The 25568-nt window shown below is 44.3% G+C and overlaps 1 protein-coding gene and 1 long non-coding RNA gene across 3 annotated transcripts in view; one reads left to right on the top strand and one right to left on the bottom strand.

Moving 5' to 3' along the window:
* Window positions 1-559: 559 nt before the first annotated feature.
* On the bottom strand, window positions 560-25244 carry LOC308586459. Its single transcript, XR_014007887.1, has 4 exons — window positions 24462-25244; window positions 16044-16183; window positions 9560-9771; window positions 560-952 (listed from the first exon to the last, which is right to left on the bottom strand). It is a non-coding gene; the product is annotated as an uncharacterized lncRNA (long non-coding RNA).
* Window positions 9556-25568, top strand: part of EBF3 (EBF transcription factor 3) — a gene marked incomplete at its 3' end in the record, with an annotated part of 188670 nt that continues 172657 nt past the window's right edge. Inside the window, exon 1 of one of the 2 annotated variants that reach the window (XM_081192957.1) lies at window positions 9556-9659. Of the gene's footprint in view, window positions 9660-19424; window positions 19533-25568 lie in introns of those variants that run through there. The other variant, XM_081192968.1, reaches the window with a different exon arrangement.

Here is a 25568-nt window from a genome sequence, read left to right as displayed (position 1 = left end):
AAACACAGCGTTGAAGAGACTTGTGGGCATCAGCTCTTAGAAAAGAATTTGGTCAGCTATACTTTCCATTCACAACACAGTAAGATGACTCTTCTCTTGGTGACAACTCCTTTCCCCTTCTGCAACTCAAGTGATCTTTGGGTCTGTGCCACAGTTTGAACTAGCTACTTAACATAGTCACACAATTTATTTATAGCAAAGTAAGCCCTCCTGTGCTTTCTGCTGAATAGAGCTGGGGCAGTTCATCTGCATGATGGAGAACCCATCAGCTGCAAGGTAGATTAGGTTTATTATCCAATGAATAGGTGACTTTGCTCTGAACATGCGAAATGGCAAGCTGACTGCAGTGCGGGACTGCTGGGTTGCCATACATATATATTAGAATATATATTGAAGGAAGAACAAACACTGCACCAGTGACAAATCTTTAAATAAACTTGTACTTGTGTTGAGCTGTCTGTTTCTTTAATCTACTTAATACATTCCCCTTGGAGAGGGAGAATGGAGCTGAAACCTTTTTAGTTTAAAATGTGCACATAAAAACACTGAATGAAGAGACATCAGTGGATCACAGTAAAGAATATTTTCATCTTCCTGCATTTTGATTGCCAATGAAATAACTAGATTTGACCCATTTTCCACAATCAAGTTCTCTTTTCAGTAACTGAAATGGAACTGAATAAAGGTTATTGGTTTGACCCAGCTAAAAATTGTCATGCTTTCTATAGACACCATAGTCACAACCACCACTATTTAGGGCCCAGGGTCCATAGAAACTTCTTAACAAGAATAACTGTTCAGTTGTTGAATGGAGAGGTGGTGAGTTCTTATTTGTTGCAGGGCGTTGACAACCATCTGTCAGGGATGCTGTAGCAGCATCCTTCATCCCAGACCAGCATTCAGCAGCGGGTTTAGCTAGATGATCTCCAAAGTCCCTTCCAACTCGATGAGTCTACAAAACATAAATGGCGACATAAGAAAATTGTCATTCCCTTAGTAGTAAACCTATGAATCACTAAAGGGAAATTATGTACTGATCCATTTAGAAGTGGAAGCTGTAACTATTTCCTTTCCTACACCTAGTATTTTTGGTACGGTCTGTCACCACTGTAGGTCAACCATGACTAATTAACAACTGTTGGGATTTTAGATCTGAAGAGGTAGCATTCATTAAGCTTCACTCAGTGGTTTAAAAATAGTAAAACGTAGCTCTCAGCTATTAAGATTAACTAAAAGGGGAGAGGAAAAACAAACATGGTATTAGACAACCAGCAAGATACCCAAACTTATCCCTTTGGTCATCTATTGTCTATTTGGTTCCCCTAACATTTCCTATCATGTCCATGCATTCTGTGGTTGCTATGCATTCTTCATAGCCATGGCTTTGTCAACTCTAGAAAGCAAGTTTTTAAAAACTTGTGCATATGTTTCCAATTAGGAAGCTTTTTCAGTCCTTTTGGAAAACTTACAAAAGTCCAGCCAGTAGATGGCAGGCCGACAAAGCCTGATAAGATCATCCAAAACAATTTTCCTTTAATCGAAGAGGCGAAACAATAATTTCATTCAGAATTTTCTCATTTTAAAAGTTAATAAACATTTCTGTATTTTAACTACTGCAACAGGAACAGTTTAAAGTGCTACAGATATAAAAATATATATGATTAGACCCTAAATGGCCCAAGCCAGACAATTCCACTCTTGCCAAAATGTTCTGTTTTGCAGAAGTGAATAAAACAGGACATAATAAAGTGCAGATAATTTCCTTTATAATAATATTCTGCTTGTCTAATAATATTCAGCTTAGCCAAGTCACATAAGTCATTATTATTGCCACCAGTATAGTCTTTACAGGAAAAAGCAGGTACTAATAAATTGTATTCTGTCTTAACCTGCTTTCTGATTATTCTTCCAGGGGTTATATATACTGTATATGGAACTATAATACACCAACTTTACAATTATATTGAACATGTGTAACATGACTATGTCGTAATGCTTAACAGCTCAGGAAGTGGTGAAGAAATGGTTCTATTTAAATAGAGCTCTTTCGGTTCTAATAATCTGTAATATAACTTTAAGTATCAGTTTCTGAAGAGAGCAAGCTAAAGATTCTTATGGTGAATTCAGATGTTTGTTGAAGTGCTGGTAAGTTACCTCCCTCGCAAGGCTGTTGTATGTTGAGTGCTGTGAATACTTTGAATGTGCTACATAAATTCAAAGGCTGAAATTCTATACCAAGGGAAAAGCCACATGGAACTCGATTACTTATTTGCTTTATTTATAATTATTGCATTTAAATCCCACTATTCCTCCAAGAAGCTCAAGGTGGCGTATATTGTTCTCCTCCTCCCCATTTTATCCTCACAACAACCCTATGAGGTGGGTTAGGCTGAGAGTGAACGACTGGCCCAAGGTGTACCCAATGCAACACTAAGTAAGCTTCTCATTGGCACAAAGATTTCCACGTGCTACAGGACTTTGCACCCTCTCCTCTCCTCGTGTGCATCCCCTGTTGTGTCCCTCCTCAAATCTGCTCCAGAGCGTATGGGGAAACCCAGGACAGATTTAGGGGGCATGTAGGGGGAGGATGGGATGCGGGTGGCGCTGTGGGTTAAACCACAGAACCTAGGATTTGCCTATCAGAAGGTCGGCGGTTCGAATCCCCGCAATGGGGTCAGCTCCCATTGCCCGGTCCCTGCTCCTGCCAACCTAGCAGTTCGAAAGCATGTCAAAGTGCAAGTAGATAAATAGGTACCACTCCGACGGGAAGGTAAACGGCGTTTCCGTGTGCTGCTCTGGTTCACCAGAAGTGGCTTAGTCATGCTGGCCACATGACCCGGAAGCTGTATGCCAGCTCCCTCGGCCAATAAAGCGAGATGAGCGCCGCAACCCCAGAGTCGGCCACGACTGTACCTAATGGTCAGGGGTCTCCTTTATTTTTACCTAGGGGGAGGACAGGGAGCAAAGCCCCATAGCACTAATGGAAACTCATGAGCTGCTGGAGCATTTACTTAGCACTCCATTGCATACAAGCCAGTGCCTCTTTCTTCTGCACAGACATGTAGAGGATTGTACTACAAGTGTTATTTCTCCATCTTTCTCCATTAACAGAGTTGCCTACGTGGGTCCAGGGGTAGATGGCAAGTCATTCAAATAACTAGCAGTCCTATCTCTTCTCCACAAATCCACTCATGGCAGCTTACCATGTAAGGCTGACTGAGGAAGGAGGGGGATCCTGCGTTTCCCCTGTACCAACGTCAGCTGTGAGAGGAGAAACAGAACTAGAGATAAGGAGCAGGGCAGAAAAGCAGCCCTTCCTCTCTTGGTATGGACAGTTCCCCTCAAAGTTCTGAACAGGCAGGAGCTGGGCTGTCTTGAACATGAAGCCCATATCTTACAAGTCTAATCTATGAGCTGGGATGTGCACAGTTCAAACCTCTGCTCTCAGTCATGAACTCAGTGGGCAGAGCTAGAAAGCCACTATTTTATAAGCCCTAGCCTGCAAAATGGGCATAATAAAGACCACCTGAGCAAGGTTACTGCAAATATCACTGAGACAATGTAAGTGAACACTTGAAATGTGTTACAATCTTCACACCCACTTCCCTGGCAGAAAAGTCCGTTGAATTAAATGAGTCTGAGCTTCTGAGCAGACATACAGAATTGCACTGTTATCATCCCATCTTGCTCCACCTACAGAGCTGATTCATTACTGGCTTGGATTGGGAGCAGATGAAACATACACTAGGTCGGTGGCACAGATGGAAGTAGCTTGGATGACCAGTTGCAGAAGAATACAGGCCAGAAAGAGTGCATAAGTTTGGCAGGCACAGTTTGCCATCCAAGGGTGAGGAAGGTTTACACCTGCACTTACACGAGTGCTAAAGATAGCAGAGCCCTGCTCTCCTTTGCTTCTGCTCACCCTAGAAGCGTCTGGGAAATGGTATGTGCTTCAGTGACTTAACTTCAGTGCTCTGGTGTAGACTGTGGCAAAGGTCAGTTTGACCCATGGGTCGCTGGTGAAGTGCAAAAGCATCCTAAGACCAATTGTGTGAGAAATTTGAGGGTTTCTTCATAGTAGATTCCTACTAGAACAATATAAAAACAGTGCTGGGTTTTCTTTCTCACACTGTATAAAGGTCATATTTCATAGCTTATGGCCTCACAGCCGTGAAATTACAGCCCTCTCATTACAGCTTCAAGGAATTCCAGCTATAATGGCTACCTATCAATCTGTGGTTTGGGATACAAAAGAAACACAGCATTGTGGGCAAAACCACCATTAGCTGGAATGTTCTTTGGAAGTGACGAGTCTCCAGAAAAACTTCTTGCTCCTGCACTGATGGAAATATAGAGGCTTGGTCCTTAAACTGCTTCACCCAAGCAAGCACCATTCATTTCAGAAAGACCTGTGCCAAGGGAGCATTTGAGTATAGGGCAGATAGTTAAGAGGCATTAATCTTTTCTGGTCAACAGTGAGAATTGTGCTATAGTCATTTTATACATGTGAATTTAAGCAGCCCCATGTATAGGCAGGGCAAGAGTTTAAGGAAGTGTACACTTTATGTTTTCTTCCGATATTGCACGTACACTAAAGAAAATTAAAGCTTACTCTTCTTGTAATAATAATTTGCAATAAATTTGTATCACTGCAGAATTGCATTGCAGCAATCAGTTACTGAGATCAAGAAAATGTACGTCCTACTAAATGTCTTTAAGGCTGCGACCGAACACTTCTAGCACATACAAAATAATCTCTACTTCTCTGAGAAGGACTTGGGGAACTGCCTTTCACCCCTTCCATCCCTCTTTAAAGATGTTATATGTGCTTCAATTCTTAGGAGAAAAATGTTGTGTTACTAAACCAAGGTTGCATCTGTAGTACGTTACAGTGTACTGACCCAGGATATCATACCAGTGCTGCTCCCTTCATTGAAGTAGCACAATGCAGTACAATGCAAAGCCACAGATGAGCACATTACTGTGACAGGAGAGAAAGGCAGTTTTATGGAAAACTGAACCTGTGGCTTTCAGAGGTATCTGTTAGTACTATATGGCTGAGCATCAGTGATATGCAATTCTAGAAAAGGCTAACTTCCTCGATCCATTTCAACCTGGACACAGCTCAGGGGTTGTGATGAACCTACTTCAGTTTTGTTTAGGAACTGTCAGGAGAAGTTAGCCCTTGATAACTGGAATCACTGCTTTATTTCTATTCCCAAATGACAGGGCTTTTTCAGCATTGTTGGGAAATTTCTGTTTTGCTACATACCGGTAAGAAGCTGCCTCGCTCAGTATTGCCTGCACTATATGGCAGCATCTCTCCAGCTTTCAGAAAGGAGGCAGTTCCAGCTCTACGTAGAGATTTGAACCTGGGATCTTTTGCATGCAAAGCAGAGGCTCTGCCCCTGAGCTGTGGCCCTTTCCCAGAAGCAATTAACCTATTCTGTAAAGGTCCATCCATAGCATTTGATATTCACATGAAACACTTAAGCAAAATCACACACTGATGGCATTATACAGGTTCTGTTCTTAACCACGCCAGTATAGCTGGAATACAATGCCACCACCCACCTTCCGGATGGAGCAAGGCACTGGAATCATATTATACTGATTCTTGCTCAGCTACTCTGGTTGCCGGTTCGCTTCCAAACATGAGCCAATGTACTTGTTGTGACCTATGAATCCCTAAGGGGTTTGAGGAGGCCAAATGACATATATGCAGTTCTTGGCGGGGTGGAGTGTATGTCACATGCAGTGCAGCCACAGAGTTTGCAATCTGAAGTTGAAGACAGGCATATAAGACTTCCACTTTCTTCCATTTTCCCCCAACGAAAACTATTCCCTAAGTGGCTTTTTATCACCACTGGGGAAAAGATATCCCCACTTTGGACATCCACTTCAAACTAAGTATTGTCACAGTATTTGGTAAATGTCCCTGTACTATATATACTGTGCAGTTCCACCCTTAGGGGGTGCTTTTCCTGCATAACTCCCCCCTCTTTTTAGAGATTTATAAATTGGATTCCCCTGGGCTTGATCATTTGGAGTGAGGTCATACCCTCCAAAGGGTTGCCGCAGCTCTTGAAGTTTTGTCTGCAGCGATACCAGGGAGGCCACCATGTTATGAAGCTTCAAGCACAGGATTAAACATATTTTATTTTGCCAACCTTCTCAGATCCTGGGTCAGGATTGTTTTGCCTGTTGTTATTTGATACAGCAATCCTGTGCATGGTTGTATCAGTTTTACATGTATATATATAAGTACATTCAGCATTGTAGTCTTCATGGGCGCAGCCAGGGGGGGGGCAGGGAAGGGCAGCTGCCCCCCCAATCAATAAAAATCAATAAAAAATACATAGCTAGCTGAGGTTCTGCCCCCTAACAAAAGACCTGCCCCCCAGCAAAAATCCTGGCTACGCCCATAATAGTTTTTATCTGTTAATTTTTTTCTGATGTGTTATACTGTTACCTTATGCTTTATTTTTGTACAGTTTTGGGGGGGAAGTAAGCGATTATCATTTATATTTTAATAGTTATGTAAGCTGCTTTGAGTGCTATTTTAGGCAGAATGGCAGCAGAGAAAGTTATACTCACTCACCGATTTTATAAGACTGTTTTGAGGAGGAAAAACTAGGTGATTCCATGTACTCAACGGAGAATGACTGAAATGCAAATGTAAAAAACTGAAAATAAGTAATAGTTGGTGCTTTTTAAAGTAACATTTAATTCACCTGCTGTATCTCTTTCTGGTGCCAGAGGAGTTATTTTTACTGTTTCAACAAGTGAAAAGGACTGCTAGCCCCATGAGTTTCTCTTCTCATCAATGTGCATTGTTCCTTGCAGAACTGGTACCACAATGACACTGGGCTGAATCCAGACATCTCCTTCCATTCACAATATGGATCAGGAGAGGAGGCAGCTGAGGTGTTAGGCAAGTGTTTGGAGGCACTGATGGGCTGGATGTGGGCCAAGAAATTGAATCCTGAAAAGACAGGTGTGTTATGTGTTCCAAGTTATCAAATCCAGGAGGTGAGAAGAGAGTGTTTTCTGGATAGCGGTTACATTCCCCTGAAAGGAGCAGGGGTTCAGGAGGCCTTGGTAGTTAAGAGTGCCTATTTCCAGCTATGGCTGGTTCACCAGCTATGATTCCTTTTAGGCAGAGATGACTTACGCCATGGTGTTCCACGCTCTTGTTAAACTTCCAGATTGGATTATTGCAATCCTGGGTACACGAGGCTAACCTTGACTCAGAACTTGAACTGGTCTAAACTGCAGTTGGCCAGATTGCTAGCTAGGGTTGCCTTTAGAATTCACATAACCCATTTTAAGGCAGCTGCACCAGATGCCTGTATGTTTCTGGGCCCAATTTAAGGTGCTCATGCTACCGTTTAACGCCCCAAAAGACTTAGGCCCCAGATAGTTGCAAAGGCCACCGCCTCCCTAGAGAGCCTGCTTAGTGTTAAGATTTGCATTGGAGGCCCTCTTAGTAGTTCCACCTCTCTCAGAAGTTGTGGGGTAGTGCCTCTGTGGGATATTTACAATGCAGTCAAACCAATGCTGTATGTTTGCTAGACAGGCACATGATAGGGGCTGAAGCTCAAAGAGTTTTCCTGTAAGTTTGCTAGAGAGAACTCTGAGAGCCATTGTGCCCTGTTCTCACCTTGTTCCAGCAACGTGAGAACATATGCCGAGTCTGAAGCACAGGTCAGACTCCATTTTAAACTGGACTAAAGTATGTCGTCATAACTGGATTACCATTTTAAGCCTGCCTGAACAAAGCTGCTGCGTCTGTTACTCTTCAACAAGTATTCTGAGTGAGTAAACGTCATTTTTACCATTTACAAGATTGTTTATGTGGTTCTTGTTTTCAGGGGGGAAATACCAGGAGAATCCAGTCTGCCTTAAAACATCCTGAATGACTTAAACTAAAAGACTAAAACTAGCCTATCTAAGCTTCCCTTCTAAGCTGCAAAGGAATGCACTCTGCTGAACTCACAAACATGAGGAAGGAAGGATAATATCTAATAAATATATCCTCCCCTAGCATCTATACACATCCGTACAGCCTCCAGAAAAGGAATTGTGGAATTCCCTCCACGCAGGTGTGTGTCTGGCAAATTCACACGATAACTTTTGGCGATACTGAAAATGCCCCTTTTACCCTAGGCCTTTGACACCTGAGATGTGTGTTTTCAGAACTCACCCGCTTCCTGTGACTGTAATCCATTTTAAATGTTTTTAATTCTGATTTTAATTTGCTGAAATCCACCCTGGGATCTGCTAGTGATAGGTGTGTAATATTAATAGTACAACAAATACAACAAGCAAACCAATGCACCATTGGGAATACGCTCTGTGGAATATAGCACAACTCAGTTGTGAGTAAATAATACTGTAATAATAATAATACTGGACAGGCTGTAAGGCTTTTGTAAATAACATAGAGATCAATGTTTAAAATTTAGCATTCTAAAGTTAACAAAAAAGTTTCTATCACATTGCAGTTTCTCTTGAAATTTCCAGATAATTCTGACAGAGTGAGCATATTCTGCTAGTAATATTTGAACGCAATACATTAATTTTCTTTCATCATCTGAGCTGTCTCTAGAAGCAGACCATAAAACTACCCCACTAGCAAACAAGCCTAGAGCAAACATTTACAGTATTTCCCATACTCATTTTAATTTTTGATACACAAAGAGATCAGATCTTTATTTTTTGTTATGCCTGACAGAACTCTATGTCTGCTGGTGAAGTTTGTGTGTGTGTGTGATTTTTGGCTTTCTCTGTCCCTGGTGAGCACTGCTGCCACATTTTAACTTGAACTCATGGTCACCTGATACTTGACCTCTCACCCTGTGACCTCATTTCCAATAGGGCTTTAAGCTGGGGGATTCAAGACTGTGGCACAAAGACAGTTACTTAAGGAAAGCAGGCCACTGTTTCAGTCAATGTCCTCTTATATCCCTGACACTTTTCACTAAAATATTTAACCTTCAACACTAGAGGAGATGACATTACTTTTATTTTTCTTGGTTTTGAGAGTATGACCTTTTCTGTCATGATTCTTTACTCACTTCCCATCCACCACTGAAGAAGAATCTGTAAAGGTATACCCCAAAACAGAAGGAAGCATTTAGTGAACAATTAAAATTAGGGAAACTTAGGAAGATATTTTGTGGTGTTAATCATAGTGTATCTAAAAGGGCTTTGGGTAGTCTGCCTTCTAACCCTTTCATCTTCTCCACACTTCGACTTGTATGAGATTGTAAGCCTATGGACAGGGTTTGTTTCTCTGTTCACTTTTGCAAAATCTTAACGTGCTATTCAAAATAATATAGTGATTCCAGTTCTAAATCAGGGATAAAGAGCTGTTCAAAATGGCACAGATCCTGTATTGTCTCGCAGCCATTAAAAACGAAACACTATGAAATGTAAACAAAAGTAATAATTCTCTGCAAGAAAAATAACGCACAGGTGAATGAGGAGAGCAACTGTATTTGGCCACCGTTATGCACTTAATTGCACTTCACAATACATTTACAGCCTGCCTTACCAGTAAAGGAGTATCAAGTATCTGTGCTGCCATAAGGAAGACTCCAATTTGGGAGCAGACAAGTTGCTTCAGGGCTGGTGGAAGAGCAAAAACTGCAAAGGTAAGATGCTGGTACCAGGGGGAAACTTGACTGTTCAGTTCTGTAGTATCCCTGCAGAGTTGGAGTATGCAGTTTTTTCCATCTCAGCACTGAATGAAGCCGTTCTGACACACTGCAAGGTAGAAGGAAGAATAAGATTAAAGCACAAAGACAGAAAACTGCTGATAGAGGGTGAGGCATACGAAAGCGACGAAAAAGGAATGGACAGGTTACCCCATTGACTTCCCCTATGCCGGCTGTATTTGCTGCGTAGACAGAAGTGCTAACACATGTGAATTTAACCTGATGGTGTCATATTTGTACAATGAGGAATGTCAAGGCTGAAGCCCACTTGGAAGCAGAACCGCCAAGCAGAGCTTAATTTCTGAAATAAGAAAGTGACTGAGCTCATGCTCTCTGACCTGGAAGTCCTTAACCCAAATTGGAGTTGAGGGGTGGGAGTAATACCAACGGCCGGTGGAGAGGGAAAGGCAGACACTTTGCGTATGCTGTCTTGGTCTCTTTACATGTTTCACGACTGGGGCGGGGGGAAAAGTTCTGGGTTCAGATTTAGCTCAGCTCCTCACCCAATAAGCCCTGCTCCTTCATCTCAATTTGTTTTCACAAGTTACTTGTTTTAGACTAGTCTAGTTTATGAATGATCTCAATAAAAGGTAGAAAACAAAGTAAAGTCTGTGGACAATATAGCTTTTTAATTTGATTTCCCCCCTCCCCCATACACACAGACACATACTTTAACCATCATTTTTGCAGATAGCCTCAGATATGTTACTAGTTGCCATGCTGATTCAAGAATGAGAGAAAAACACTCTGTACACACTACAGCAGAGCTTTCCAAACTGTGTCACGACACGTTAATGTGTTGGCTGCAGTGTATAGGTGTGTCGCACGAACGCTCCTCCCGGGGCAGGAAAGAGGTTAGTTTAACTTCCTGTTTGCTAGTAAAACTTAGTTATTGTGTCATGAAATAATGCCTGTCTAAAAAGTGTGCCACCAATATGAAAAGTTTGGAAAGCTCTGTGCTATACCTTTAAAGTATATTCTTTCCTTCAAAGAATTATGAATGCTATAGTTGGTTAAGTGTTGCTGAGAACTGCTGGGTGTTGCTTGTGAGAGGTAAACTGCAGAACCCATAATTATTTGAGGGAAAGAATGTGCTTTTAATGTTCTGTAAAGGTATGGTATGTACAAAGCCTACCACTACAGACAAAAAAAGAAAGAAAGTTAAGGGTGTGCACCACAATCAATAGATTGGGGAGAGGAGAACCACATTCAATAAATCGCAGTGTACACTTGACATAGGTATCAAGGGATGCTGTCAACAATAACAACATGCTTTGAAGTGTTCAAAGCACTTCCGTATGATAATTTTGCAGGGGGGGGGCTGAAACTGAGAAGCAGTGGTTTACTTGGGCAATCTAGTGACTTAATGGTGACTGGTTCTCAGTCTCTTAGGCTGCTATGCTACATTAGGTCTCCATAGAATACAATTCAACTGCTCCCATCTCTGTCTCTATCTAGAGACGTTTTGCATCTCTAGCTCTGATTGGTGGCAATACAAGTGACTCTTTTGGAGCAGTTGTGTTTCTTTGGATCAGGGCCATACAAAGAAAACCACACACTGGGGCTCAATAACCTTATCACAATGCCTTTCAACTCTAGCAACGGTTGCATATATGAGCAAATGTTTTGCAATGGCTTTGGTCATGCTGCCTTTTCTACATCTTTATTAAGGCTGTCTTTAAAAAGAGTATTTAAAAAACCTGACTGATTTTTAACAAGAAAGGGAGGAAGGCTGAAAGTAAGGAACATGAAGGGAAGAAATAAGAATCTGTGTTTACTCCTAAATGTACAGAGTTCCCAAAGCTTGTTTCATAGGGGCAAGAAGAAGAGAAGCCAATGAAGTTCAAACAAAACCTTCATGATTTAAAGCGTTTGAGGATTTTAGTTGTGCCAGACAAACAACTAAATTCCTATGGAAATAAATAAATTTTGCCCGCTTCTTCCCAGTATCTTATCCATTAGTGGAATCCTATATTCCACACAATGTTTCTACAAACTCTGATCATAGTATGAAATGTTCTTATTTGCTCTTAAAAATAATGATGATTGTAATCATTTCTGTTGCTGAAACATTCAGTGGAAGCACTTCATGGGCTCTGAGATGTTGGTTCCATGAGAGCTGGAACTAAATATATGTGCTACAGAGAAAAAGACCCCATACCTCTCTACCTTATTTAAGCTGCCAAGCCAACTAATTAATATGCAGAAGCTGTGAGGGTGTATGGCTAGGTTTATCCCAAAAGGATGCTGGTGAACTCATCTCCCTCCCATTTCAGAAGTAACTCATTAGGGAAGTGGCTTTCGGGCAGGAAGGAACTAGATGAACAACAATGTGGCTTCTGTTTTGCTCTTCAGTTTTGAAGTAGGACCAACTCAGATTTATTTTATATGATTATCTCCCTTAGTTGGGGAGGATAAATGGCTAGAGTAGCAGTCAGAGACATCCAAGTGCTCCCTATCATTTTTCTCCACTATTTATTTGGCACATTCACCTGGAAGCGTCACCAAACCCTTGCAAAGCATCAGCCATAGGACTCTTGGCTGAGTCAGGAAGATCTGGGAGGTTGTTTTGCTATCCCATCCAAAAGGACAGAGGAGTAGCTCAGAGGAAAGAATGACCATAGCTCATGCTTTTACCTGCAGAAGTCTTCAGGTTCACTCTTTAGCACCTCCTGGTAGGGCTAGGAAAAATCCCTGCCTGAACCCTGTAGAGTCACTGGCCAGTCAGTTTACACAGGAAACTGCAGTGTGCACAGGAAACTTCCACAGTCGGGCAATTGATCCATCTAGCTCACTGTTGTCAATGATGACTGACAGAGGCTAAAATTGTCTCTTGCCCCTCTATACATATTTGGTTCTGTCAGGTTAGGTCAATCACTGTATTCTGTAAGCTGTTTCTCCACCACCCGTGCCACCACCAACAAATTGTTAAAGGCATTATACATCTGATGTTAAACTGTTATTGAACATATTGCATAAGGTACTTGAGTATATTGTTATGGACCCATATTTTAAATATCTGTTCACTGCAGTTCTGTTCTGGGGGTCTTTACTGAAGATGACTACACACCACAGACATTATTGCAATGGACACTGTTGGTTTAACAATGACAATACTGCCTTGCTTACTTGGATGAAGTTCGCAAGAATTGCCCAGTTATCATGGAATGATTTTATTTCTCATACAAATATTAAGACTTTATGGATTAAATTTTTGATTCGTTGTTTCTTTTCTTTATTATGTTTGCCCTTTTTTGTTAATAAATAATTTTTTAGAAAAACAAATTCATGGAGGACAAGGTTCTCAATGGCTACAATGCCTGTCAGATGCACAGTGCTGCATTGCTGGGAATTGCAGGTATGCAGAGCCTTGTTGTGCTCATGTCCTGCTTACAAGCTTTCCACAGGCATCTGGGTGGCCACTGTGACAACAGGACACAGGGACTTGATGACCCATTGGTCTGATCCAGCAAGCTTGTCTTATGTTCTTTTGTCCCTCATGGGCATTTTGCAGGAAATGTAAATTTAGACTTAATCTAATTACCAGAGGAAGATGTTTGATGGAGGATGCCCAGTGTAAACTTTCCTGGAATTAATTAATATCTGACTAAGGGCATGGAGATGGATCCTTGAATTAGATATGGCCAAGGTTTCATGGCTTAAGAAGGCATACACTCATATTATTGCTGCTGTAGTGAGGAGACTTCCAACCACAGCCACTATTGGAGTGGAGGGGGATATTTAGCAGGAACCACTGGGGCTTCCTCTGGTACTGAATCTGATACTACCACAGCTTAGTCTGATTCTTTGCAACACTAAAACTGAACATCCTAATACTGCTGCACTGGACAACAAAAAATGGTTGATCTCGCATGATTTTGTAGCCAAAAGTCTTTAGTGGAATCCATCATTTACTATTGTATATTGCAGTGTTCATATGAGCCAGTAGGAATCAGAAGACCATTTCAACAGATATTGTGCAAACTTTCTGCAAAACCAAGTTCCTACACCTGCTTTTCTCACCATGACAAGAGTTTCCAAATGCCAAACTGGAGGCACATTTCTGGGACGAAAATGGTGACTATTGCACTGTTGTGGTTTTTATAACAACTTTGTCACTATGAAGATAGGATCATCCATGGAATTAACTGGGTAACATTTACTTCTCCTGTCTGCCTCCATTAAAATTAAGAAAGAAAATATTCCACCTTTATGCCAATGACCTACAACTCTTTACATGAACTATCTTCTTCTCTTGCCCCAGTCTCTGCTCTGCTTCTCATCAGACACTTCAGGTTACAGACTCAGCTTACCCAGAAATAGTACCTCGGGTTAAGAACTTTGCTTCAGGATGAGAACAGAAATCGTACGGCAGCAGCAAGAGGCCCCATTAGCTAAAGTGGTACCTCAGGTTAAGAACAGTTTCAGGTTAAGAACGGACCTCCAGAACGAATTAAGTTCTTAACCCAAGGTACCACTGTATCTAAAATATAACTCCACTAAAACTGAGCTTCTGGTTTTCTTATTACTGCAACATCACCTTTTCTTGTTCTTGATCATGCTAGTGTTTGTAGACTTATCAAGGCCGGAATCGTGTCTTCTTCTAATTCTTCCTTTCCTCTTCATCCACTCTTCCAGGTCTTGTTATTTTCAGTTGTTTAATATAGACCTTAATTCATTATTTTCTTTCTGCAGGCTTTACCAGCATTTTAGCCTATTCTCTCATTTATTCTCATTGACTATTACAACCTTGTACTTCATCTTTCAACATCTGTTATTAAATAACTTCCCTCTCTCTCCTGTGTGCTGCCGCTCATTTGATATATTCTACTTGCGGCTCAGTTTGCATTACTCAGTTTCACTGTTCTCATCACCAGTGTCCTCTCACTCTCTCCTTGATTTCAAATCAAGACGCCTGTGAACATTTTCAAATGTCTTACTGGTTTTGCTCTTCTGTAACTATTTTGTTTTCTTTCTCTGTTCCTTCTCAGGATCTTAGACCTACCTACAGATATCAGCCTTAAACCTAAGACTGACCTCTTTATTCCCCACAAATGTCCTTTGTCTACACACACACACACACACACACACACACACACACACGAATGTGTGTGTGTGTGTGTGTTGTTTATTTTCCATTTAATTATATACATTCACATCATCATTTCCCACTTTACCGCCCTGGCTCTTTAGAGCCTATCAACTTCCTTCCCTCCTGCCTCATGGCTATCAAAATTCACCTTTATATCATTGCATATAATGTCCTTTGTTCCCACCTCCCTGCAATTCCTGCCTTATATCCTGCTCTCTTCTTCTGGCTCTGCGTTCGAACCCCTCCTTTAAAAAAAACATCATTTCACCCCTTTACTTCCCTCCACAATGTGTCTTGTCTCTACATTAGATTGTAAATCTGTGCGCAGGTTTTAATTAACCTGGCAAATTTTAGGTGTATCGCAAGTTATTGTTTCTGTTACAGCTGTTGTTGTTGTTTTGTTGCTTATTATTATTTGCAGAACAAGCTAAACTGGAACAGGATGAAATCAGACTGCAATGGTCCTTTTCCTGTTATACCAAATTTTCACCTGTCTTAATGGCTGGTGAAGGAGAATGCCTACCATTTCAATGCACCTGTTCCTCTCCTCTCATCTCTCTGGGTCTAATAGGTTCCCCTCCTTAGAAGGAAAGTCAATGAGTGTCATAGAAAGACATATGCCCCTTTATTGTCACATGGTAGGTCTAATTAGAATCACCCTAGGGAGAGGTGGCTAAACCTGTTCCAGATTAACCTGGATGTTTGGAAGAAGCAAGATTTGGCCGCCTCTCTACAGTCTTGCTGACTCTATCTGCAGCTTGGGTGCATTATAACACAGACCCAAATGGAGTCCACTATTGTAAGCACAACCCCGCCTTTTTATCTAAAAGGTCCTACTCTAGGTCTCCTTTCTTTGTCACATCAGAGTGTGACAAAGAAACAGAATCCAGGAGCATGTGGGTGTTCATCACCCCCATATTTTCAGCTAATACATATCAGTCCTGTAGTACTAGGTTTCAAACAACCTCAACTTCAATGTTTCCGTAACTGCACACCACATATTATATAAATTTCACATATACCAGAGCAGAAATTATGGTAAGGTGGTCATGAAGAGAAAACTGTTCCAAAACAATAGTCTTATTAATAAGGAATAAAACAATGTGAGTCAATGAGGCTTCTTCCTGTGTACTGCAAGACTGGTGGTACCTCCTTTTTCCCAGTAACTAATGCTAATTTATGATTTTATCAGTTTTCTTAATTTTGTTACCAATCCTCTGCCCACCTACTTAGATGTTCTACTGAACACATTATAACTTCTGAAAATCAGTGGCTTGGGTTGAACTGCATGTCAGAAAGGCTGGCGTATCCTCTTAGATAAAGGAAAGGTGGAGATGGTTCTTTTTGTCTCAGCCTGAGGTGGATAATTCTGAAAAACAAATATGAAGCTTGAGTTATGTAAGTTATATTAGGAACTATGCCCATTTCTCCTAAATGGCCCACCCTCAGGCACCCACACTTCAGCATGAAGAATTCACACGTACACAAAGACAGACTCTCTTGCCCGAACACACTCTCCAAGTTAAATTAATTGCACTGTCTCTCAGATCAGCTGACTCTTCAGCCATGTAATTATTAATACTGGGGTGGGTAGGGGGTTTTTTTATTGCTTTCTGATGAACTCCTACTACCTCTGCTATACCTTTGAAACAGTGTGATTCTATACATGTCTACTCAGAAGTAAGTCCCACTATACTCAGTGAGGTTTATTCCCAAGTAAATGAGTTCAGGACTGCAGCCTTTAATGGTCACTTTCAGTTTCTATCTCTCCCCCCCCCCCTCTTTTCTGTCCCCTTGCTGAGAAAAGTTAAGACTAATGTAGCAATTCATTACTTTAGGGGGGAAATTATAATTAAGTTTCCTTACAAAATTAAAATTCTTGAACTACAAAAATAGATTTTAAAAAAATAATCTGACATTAAAACATTGGCAAAATGTCAGGGTCTTATTCTTGGGGTAAGGGTTCTGAGCTGGTTTGGGGTTTTTTTTAATTAAAAAAAGATTCCTCTCGAATACCTGTAAAAAAAATAAATCTCAGCAGCCGGAGCGTTTTGGAGGAGGGCTTCCCCAGGGTCACCTTTTTGTTTTAAAATGTACTGAGTTCTTTTTCAGGAGAGAAACAGGCAACTTTGTATTCTCTGTCTAAGCTCTTCACCTTCTCCTACAATAAAAATCGATTTGTACCCATCATCCACGATCTAGAAAATAAAAAACCCAATATAATTCGTGTATCTGTTACTTTATGAAGTAATAGAACCTTTGTGTTCCCCTTTGTAACAAAATGTGCTTTGGTGTCAATTTCCATAATTTGTTAATGACTAGCTGGGTGTGTTTTTTAAGTAATCATTTTGTTTTTAGATTCTGGCTGTACTGCTCCTTCCTGAAGCTGGTGCAAAAGAGAAATATGATACATCCCAATCCAGACCGCTTAAACCGAAGTATTTCAGTAGAATTTGTCCCAAAATGTGGAAAAAAAATTGTGTGTGTGTGTTTAAATCCCACCTGGGGTTGTGACTTCTTAGCGCCTTCTGAAGACCCAGAGCGGCTTATATCACACTACTTGCTTATCATTCGTGTGTGGATCTGTCTTAAATATCCTTTACACCTCGGTCTTTTACGCGTTAGCTGAGAAGTTTAAAACAATCACCACCCCGCATTGACTGATTGAGGTTCTCCCCTAAGCGCCTTTCCGTCTTTTAAGATTCCTGCCTTTAGAATAAGCGTGGAAATTGTCAGCGGCGGCGCATTCAGTTCCAACGCACTGTGGTGGCACACAATACAGTAGCCATTTAAGCGGGGGGGGGGGCACAGATCTACAGAGCTTCTTAGAGCCTGCTTTACCTGGAAGTAACTCCGCTTGACCTCAGCGGGGCTTACTTCCAAGTAAGCACGCGTTATCGACCAGAGAGCCACGGTCGCTCTCCAACCCAGCCTTGGCATAGTAACCTCGGGTTCCTCTGTTTTTGCGGAGCGCAGTGCTATTCACCTTTCACTTATCGCCCGATTTGGCTAGATTAGGGGGAGGAACGTTTTGTTACCGGCGTGAACTGTCTCCCCTTCTTGCCCCCCCCCTCCTTAGAGGATGACCTACGTGGATGGGCACTGTTTGTGTGTTTGTTTGTTTTTAAAAAAACGCCTAGGTTGCCAGATCCCACCAGTTGCTGGCGCGGGGCAGTAAAGACCAGCGCCGCCAGCAGCCTCTCTAGCGTAAAGCGCCTGACAGCTGGAAACGGAGGGGGGCACCCGAAGGCAGCCCGCTTTGGGGGCTCATCGCACGGTCTTTCCCCCTCTGCGCCCGAGCGTCTTCAGGTGCAGGCGTGAAGGGAAACGTGCCGCGATCCCAACTGTTGTATTCTTATGTTGCTGTGGTTTGGGGACACGCATACTATTTCTCCCGGGAAGGTGGCACGTTGGCACGCGTGTGCGCTCGCCCTCCTCGCTTTCAGGGCGATTCCCGTGTTTGGACCCGTCTCCCACTTGTGTAGAAAACCCGAGGTTAAGTTTCCACTCATAGTGATCGGGGTGAGTGGCCAAGCCGTGGGAAAGCGGGAGGAAGATGTGCCTGGTTTTTTATGGTTAAATTAATTACTACTACTAACTATTATTATTATTAACCTGGGCGCAAAACAAACAAGCACCCAAACGGGAAGGAAACGTGAGTTGTATTAGTGAACATCTGAAGAGGAGGGGAGGAAGGAGGCATGGGAGAGAGACGTCTTCTGGACTGAGGAGTTGGGTGTCAAGAGAAAAGCGCGGGGTGAAGGTTTTGCGGTTACTTTCGCTAAAACAAGACTGCTTTTCTCTCCCTTCCTCCCGCCTCAATTAAAAGGAGCCTAGAATAAGGCCAGGTCGTGGCCGCCCTTTCCCACCGAGGCTTCCCAAAGCAGCTTCGACGCCACAGTCCCAAGCCCCCTTCTCCAGATTCACGCATCCAGGGAAAGAGGGGGACCCCGCGCCCACCGGTCCCCAAAGCTAGTCATGCTGCATGCAGTCACTGATCTGGCCGAGAAGCTGGACCCTGTCTGGAGAAGCAGAGCAAGAGGGAAAACCCGACCCTTTGGCCACCCGGGTTGTCAGGGCGCGCACGACCCTTTGGTGAAAAGGTGTTAAACCCAGCTTGGCTCGGCGGCGCCCTTGGCAAAGAGCCTCCGGGGCTCCTCGGCCGCCGCCTCTTCTTCCCCCTCTGGCCAGCCGCCAAGGGCTTGGAGATGCCACCTCTGCGAAGTGCGACTCCCCGCCTTTGCCCGAGGTGGCCTCTCGAGGGGAGCGACCCACATCCGAGGACGCAGCCGCGCTCTGCCTGCCTCTTCCCATCCCTTTCGCCCGCTGCCTGACTGCTGGTTTGCGCCTTCCAACAGGACAAGCTCTCTCTCCCACCAAACTTTCTTCAAGACTGTTGCTCGCTTTGCCCCCCTCCCCCCAAGTCCGGTCTCCCCTCCATCCAGCCTCCCTCCTCCTCCTCCTCCCCCAAGTCCCATTCGCTTGTCGCTCCCCCCTCCCTCCCGTTTCAAACGGGGGGGGGGCGCTTGCGCACTGCTGCGCTCTCTCACATCCCTTTGCCCCGTAGAGCTTTCCTGAGATTGTCGTCGGGTAAGTAATGTATTAAATAGCCCAGATCACACACACTCCTCAAGTCTAGCTTTCCGTCCACAATAAACACTCCTAGCATCCTTTGTGAACCCAAACAAACCTGTCTATTGCCTAATTAGCCGTGAAAGGTAAGCGATTGGGTTTTGCGAGTCCCATTACTACCAGCATTGCGCTCGCTTGCTTGCTTGCTCACCTCCCCCCTTCACTTCTCTTTCTCTTCCTCCCTTTCCTTTCTCTCCGAGGGGGTCCTCCAGTCTCAGGTGTGTGTGTGGTCCTGATTCTGGAAAGAGATAAAGTTGCCCGAGGGATGGAGGGGATGGTGCAGCTGGGTTGGTAACTCGGCACAAGGGAGGAGGGAGAAAGGAAAGAAAGAAAGCCACTCTCGCTTCCTTGCTGCTCTTGCGCTGACTCCAATTAGGCGAGGGGGCAGATTGATCAGGCAGGGCAGCGCGCCTGATGTTGCTGTCAATTTCACTTGATCCGCAATTGGCTCCATGCATCAAAGGGGTCTGAGGACAAGAGGCGTCCTAAGCCACTGCTTGACAGAAGCTCCTCTTGCCACTCAGCCAGCGGTTTTGTCCTTTTACGCACCGTGTGGGGTGCTCCTCCGTGTAACTTCGGGTGGATTACTTGCGGGCTTGTGTATATCTGTGTGTGTGTGTGTGCCTGCGTGCGCGCCCGCGCCCCTGTTTGTTGGAAGGTTGTCAGAAAGTTCTGTTTTGTGTTGTCGTTTCGGTACCCCTGTTGGGATCCGGAAAGGAATGTTGGCGCTGCTCGTGTTGTTTCGGGGGAGTTGGGAAGGTGATTTGGCTTGAAAGGTGTAACTTTGTTTTCCATCCAAATTATAGCGCCAGAGTGAAGCACTTTTAAGGGTCTGGCAACGCCAAAGGTGCTTGAACTGAAAAAACACGGTGGAAGCAATTAAAACTCCTCCTTTCGGATTAACAACCAAAAATTGATCGATCTGTCAGGAATACTGTTGATTTATGAAAGGTGCTTATTTCCTTGGTATGGAGAATTTTATGTTCTCTAGGTGAAACTGAGTTCACCCAGCTCCACAGTAGATTGATGTTTTAATAAAAATAAATAAAGAGAAAAAGCTCGCCTGGCCTTTGGGGACATCAACTCTCAAATCGCAGTTAGACTAACAAATCAAATTGTATTATTTTTACATTTCATACCTTTTAATCTAATGTCTAAAAATGGCAACGATTTTCTTGTGCGGAAAGTGTTGAAGTTGTTTTGTGCGCCTTTCTTTTCTTTTTCTTTAATACTGCGCTCTTAAAAGTTCAAATAACAAAGCAATCAATGTTTCATAAGCAAAATGGCACGGAGAAATAGCTGGGTAATTTTGATAAGTGACTTAAACAGCAATCAAGATCTAAAGAAGGATCTAATATGAGCAAACGCCAGGGATTTGCCATGGAAACGCAAAGTGTCCTCTAGGTGGCAGACTGCACCCGCTATTCAACCTTTACAAACTCTTTTCTTTTTAAAAAAAGTATCTCCCCCTTTTCTCCTCCCCCGCCCTTAAAGCCAAAGGGAAATTTGGGTTGCGAGGAAGAGAGTGTGGGGTGTGTGGGTGAGTGTGGGTGTGGGTGTGGAAGAGGGGATGAATCCCAGCACTTGTTGTTTACCCAACACAATCTGCGATTATTTCTCAGACCGAAATAAGCTTTGAAACACAACAAGCCGCAATTTTCAGGGTGAAGAGCGGAGTTAAAATTAACCCTTCGGCTAACCGCTGAAGTGTGTACTTGTGCGTTTCAAAGGAGAGTGCGGTGGTGGTGGGGGGATTCCAAGTGTCCCACTTGAAAGGGAGAGAGGAGATTGATCAAGCATAAGCAAATCAAGAGCCATGCTAAACGCGCGCAAGAGAAATCTTGCCCCTAACAGTTATAAGGAAGGAAAGTTTAAATATCTGCCATAAATCACTTTTTGGGGGGAGGGGAGGGGGCGGTGTGGGACAGTTCATCCTTTCATCCACCAAGGCAGCTTGCACAGCGCTGGCGCATCTGAAAGCAGCACAAATGCGCGCGGACGGCCAGTTCTTCTCCCCCCCCCCCTCGTCCTCCTCCTCCGCCCCCCCTTTGCAATGTAAATTTCAGCGGGACAAATTGCTTATTAATAGTCTAGAAGAGGAGCCCGTTTCTTTCTTTCTTCTTTTCTTTCTCTGTTTTTATTTCTGCATGGCCCCTAGCTATGCTCTGGGCAGCCCAACCGCCCAGCAGTTCTCTCCTCATTTCAATATACTAAAGAAAATGCAAATCACCCGCGTGCGACACACACACACACACACACACACTCGCACGCATGCCCTTCCCTCTTCCTCCTCCTTTTTTTATGCCAAAGTTAAATTAGCAACAACTTTAAGTGACTTTATTAACATGGCACAATGTACGAAGCGGGGGCGGCGGGAGGGAAATAAGCAAGTGTTCTTGCTTATAAACCGTGCTCTTTTTAAGAGTAACAGCATTCCGTGTTTATTATTGTTATCCCGATTCTCTCTTCCTGGGTTAGATCGAAACTCCCAGTGCAACAAACAAATGACATCTCGCCCAGCTAAACTGTCCAGGAGCCATCAAAAAGCCTCTCTTAATAGGCTAGTCCGGGGAAGTCTGTCATGTAACTTTGCTCGGTGGTAGACCAGCTTTTAAGGCTTTAATTATTGAAAAGGATGCGCAATCGTGGGCTAGGGAGAGAGAGAGAGAGAAGCCCCGAGAGAATGGAGGGTCCTTGTTTCTCCACTGCTTTGCAAGATTGCGGGGTGGGGTGGGGGACACGTTAGAGAGTCTCCTTGGCCCTGGGAGTATCTGAGCGTGGCCAGGTCTCTCAGCGCAGTTGAACTGCTGCTGGAGGATCCTCTATCCAAATGCTCCATTTCCTTTACGCTCGACAGGGAAAAGGAAGTCGCCGAAAAATTGTGCCACTCGGCTCTGGAGCATTATATCCTCTCTGCAATCTTGGAAATATCTGGGAACTGGAGGTGTCGCACCCTCCCCGCTCCCAAATTAGGCGAAATCGCCTTCAAGAGCGCACCGTGTTTTTGAAGGAAATGTGCCCCGAGTCCCACCCAGCTCTGGTCTTTGGCAGGACAAGGGGGCGCGCGCGCGCGTGCACCGGTTCCCCAAGCACATGAGGTTAGACTCAGGAAAGAGCAGGAAAGAGTTAAACTCTCTATTATTCAGGCGAGGTCTTGTTAGGCTGTAATCTGCATTTTCTAACTACTGCGTAATAAAAAAAGTGAGAAGTTTGGAGACACCTTTCTTGATTATACCTTTGGCGATACTTTAGGTTTTACATTTAATTTGCATTTTGTTCTTAGTGAATATTGAAGTCTTGAGTGGAGGATTGAATTTTATTAGGACATCTGGACTGACAATATCAAATCAGACACCAGCGTCCCAAAGCATGCTAAAATTTCAGAGTTAATTAGAACGAAGTGTGTTTAATTAAAGCCAATTATAATATCTGAAATGATCGGATCGATCCTTGTTTGTTCAGTCGGAGTCGGTGGAGATTTTGATGGTAGGATAATGAAGACGGGTCGGCTCGCAAACTTCTTTGCAGGGAAGGGAGGTGGCGTTTTGTTTGTTTTTTCTTTTGTTTGTTTACGAATAAACACAGGCCCGGCGGCGCAGGGAAAGGGAGAGGACAACAAAGGGCCATTTAAATAAATGCCGACGAACTCTCTGGCTTTGCTTTTCCTGGAACCGCTGGAGGTCTTTAGGAAACGATGCGCTTTCTCGACCCCTAAAAAGCTGCGAAACTTCCTCCCTTGCCCGATCCTGCCTGCTTCCAGGAACAATCCCCCACGCCGCCGCCGCCGCCAGCCCTCTCTCCCCTCCCTATATTGGATTGCTCTTTTTCCCCCCTTTCCCCTACAGCCTTCATTCATTCATCGCAAAGAGAAAGTCTTCCGGGCAAACAACGTTCTTCCAATTTGACGTGCGTTTTCTCCCTCTCTCTCCGTGAGGTTTGCTTAGTTTAAATCAATGCTTCTGGTCTGTATTCTCCGCTCCGCTCCCCAATCCTTTCCCAGACACGGAAGCGTCCTGTCCTGTCCCTCTAAACTAAAGGAAGACTCTTCCAAGCCCCAAATGTGACGGACGTTCCCCTGGTTTCTTCTTCCAGCTGAACGCGCTTCCCGAGGTTACTTTCCACACTGACTATTGCCTTCGCTCCGGAATCCCCGTTTTCCCCTCCCCTCTCTTTCCCCCCGGTTGCCAGAGCTGCCCTCCTGCTCCGAGAGCCTCTTTACTCTCAAGTAGCGGCACCCTCCCGCCTTTTCCCCGTTTTTTGTCTACTTGGGAAGGTTGTTCCAGGCTAACCATCTCGGTGCCATTTCACCCGCGTTTAGTTTCCCAAGGCGGATGCCCTGCTTGCAAACTAAGGACCGCTGCTAGGAGGGAGTTCGTTGGGTGAAGGTGGGAAGAGAAAACTCTCGCTTCCTCTTAAATTTGAAACGTCGCGTTTATACTCAGCGGATCCGAGAGGCCTAAGAAACTTCAGAGCAGCCTCCCAAGTGGAGAAAGCTGTTTCTCGCCACTGCCACTCAAAAGAGGGGCAAATGAAGCCCAATAAGACCGTGGAATGTAGAAAGGGAGGGAGAGAGCCAGAGAGCGAGAGAGATGCTACTTTTTGTCCCCTCGACTGACGATCTCAATCTTATTTGCGCTGAAAATCTCGTCTCCCCACCCAAGGAGGCGCTGTTCGTCAAACTTCACCACCTCCGGGCGGCGAAGAGACGCTAGAATTTCTTTACTTAGAGAATTATATCTCTTTATTCAGGGAAATTTTGGTCTATGTGTGTTTCGTGAAACTCGCCTAATAATAGAGTTAAAAGGTCTTTTCTCAGCGCGCCCGCCCCGCACTATCCCCAGTCTTTGCAATCTAACCAAAAGGAGGTAGGCGGGGATGAGAAAGGAAATCATCAAAGCAGCTCGTTCACAGAAAAAGAGAGAGAGAGAGAGAGAGAGAGAGAGAGAGAGAGAGAGAGAGAGAGAGAGAGAGAGAGAGAGAGAAGGGGAAAAAAACCTTGTTGCTACAAAACTTACGTTTTGCTCCAGTTAACCAGCGCGTTATTGTCCGCCTCACCTCCTTAAGACACTACGAAGAAAAAGCTTAAACGTGGTTTCCTCTCCCCACGCCGGTTTGAACAGAGCTAGTTAAGATCCCCCCCCCCCAACTTGCTGTGTGTTTGTTTGGTATACATAGCACCCGCCTTGCGCTTGGCAGGTGTGAATGCTAACCTGAATGAAGCCAATGGAAGCTCAATACCATATTTTGCCTGGTTTTGTATGGGTGGGCTAGGAAGGCGAAGCGGGGCATTCCCAAGACCGTGCTGACGTTCACACGTGCCTGTCCGGAGTCTCGCTCCGGAGCCAGAAGCGAACTCTGCACCAGAGCCTGGCAGGTGGCTTTGCACAGGCGTGTGTGTGTGTGAAAAAGAGAGAGAGAGAGAGAGAGAGAGAGAGAGAGAGAGAGAGAGAGAGAGAGAGAGAGAGATTTCCAATTCCTACACTGCCACTCGCCGCTGTAACTTTGCCCTTTTGGGCTGGCGTGCCTGGAATCTGTTTGGAGAAGGAAACGGTGGTGGATTAGATTCGGGAGGGAATCAAAGTCCAGGCGAGGAGGGCGGTCCAATTCCTTCCAGGTCCAGGTCCCTGGGCTCGCCTGCCTCTCAGCTGGACGGTCACCGGAAAGAGGGGCCGCCGCCAACCTCTGATCTGCCGCTGCTGCTGCTGCTGCTGCAGTAGCAAAAAGAGGACAGGGCGGCTTGGAGCCAGAGCTGGATGCTGTGGAATTAGGTCCCCTGGCCCAAATCCCTCTGCACTGACCCCAAAGTGCCAGCCTTGGCAGGGGAAGGATCTTTCAAGGAGTCTCTAGAGCAAGCTTCTCTCTAAACAAAAAACAAAAAACCCAAAACAAAAAACCCCACCACCAATGCCCAGTTAGTTATGCTGGCGGAAGCCTTCGGCACATCCCAGGCGCGCGCCCAAATCGCGTTTACCCTACGAATCTTGCTGTAAGAGCAGCACAATCCGGAGTCAGGACCTCCGAGGGGCGCGCACGGCGCCCCGAAATACTAGCCACCGACCTGGGAAATTAGTCGACCCTTGGCACCCCCAGTGTCTCTCCCGCAACACACACACACTCCCAAC

The sequence above is a fragment of the Podarcis bocagei genome (genome assembly GCF_964188305.1).
Source record: "Podarcis bocagei genome assembly, chromosome: 4".
Taxonomy (NCBI): domain Eukaryota; kingdom Metazoa; phylum Chordata; class Lepidosauria; order Squamata; family Lacertidae; genus Podarcis; species Podarcis bocagei.
Note: the sequence above shows the minus strand (reverse complement) of the source record. Positions and strands in the feature narration are given on the sequence as shown.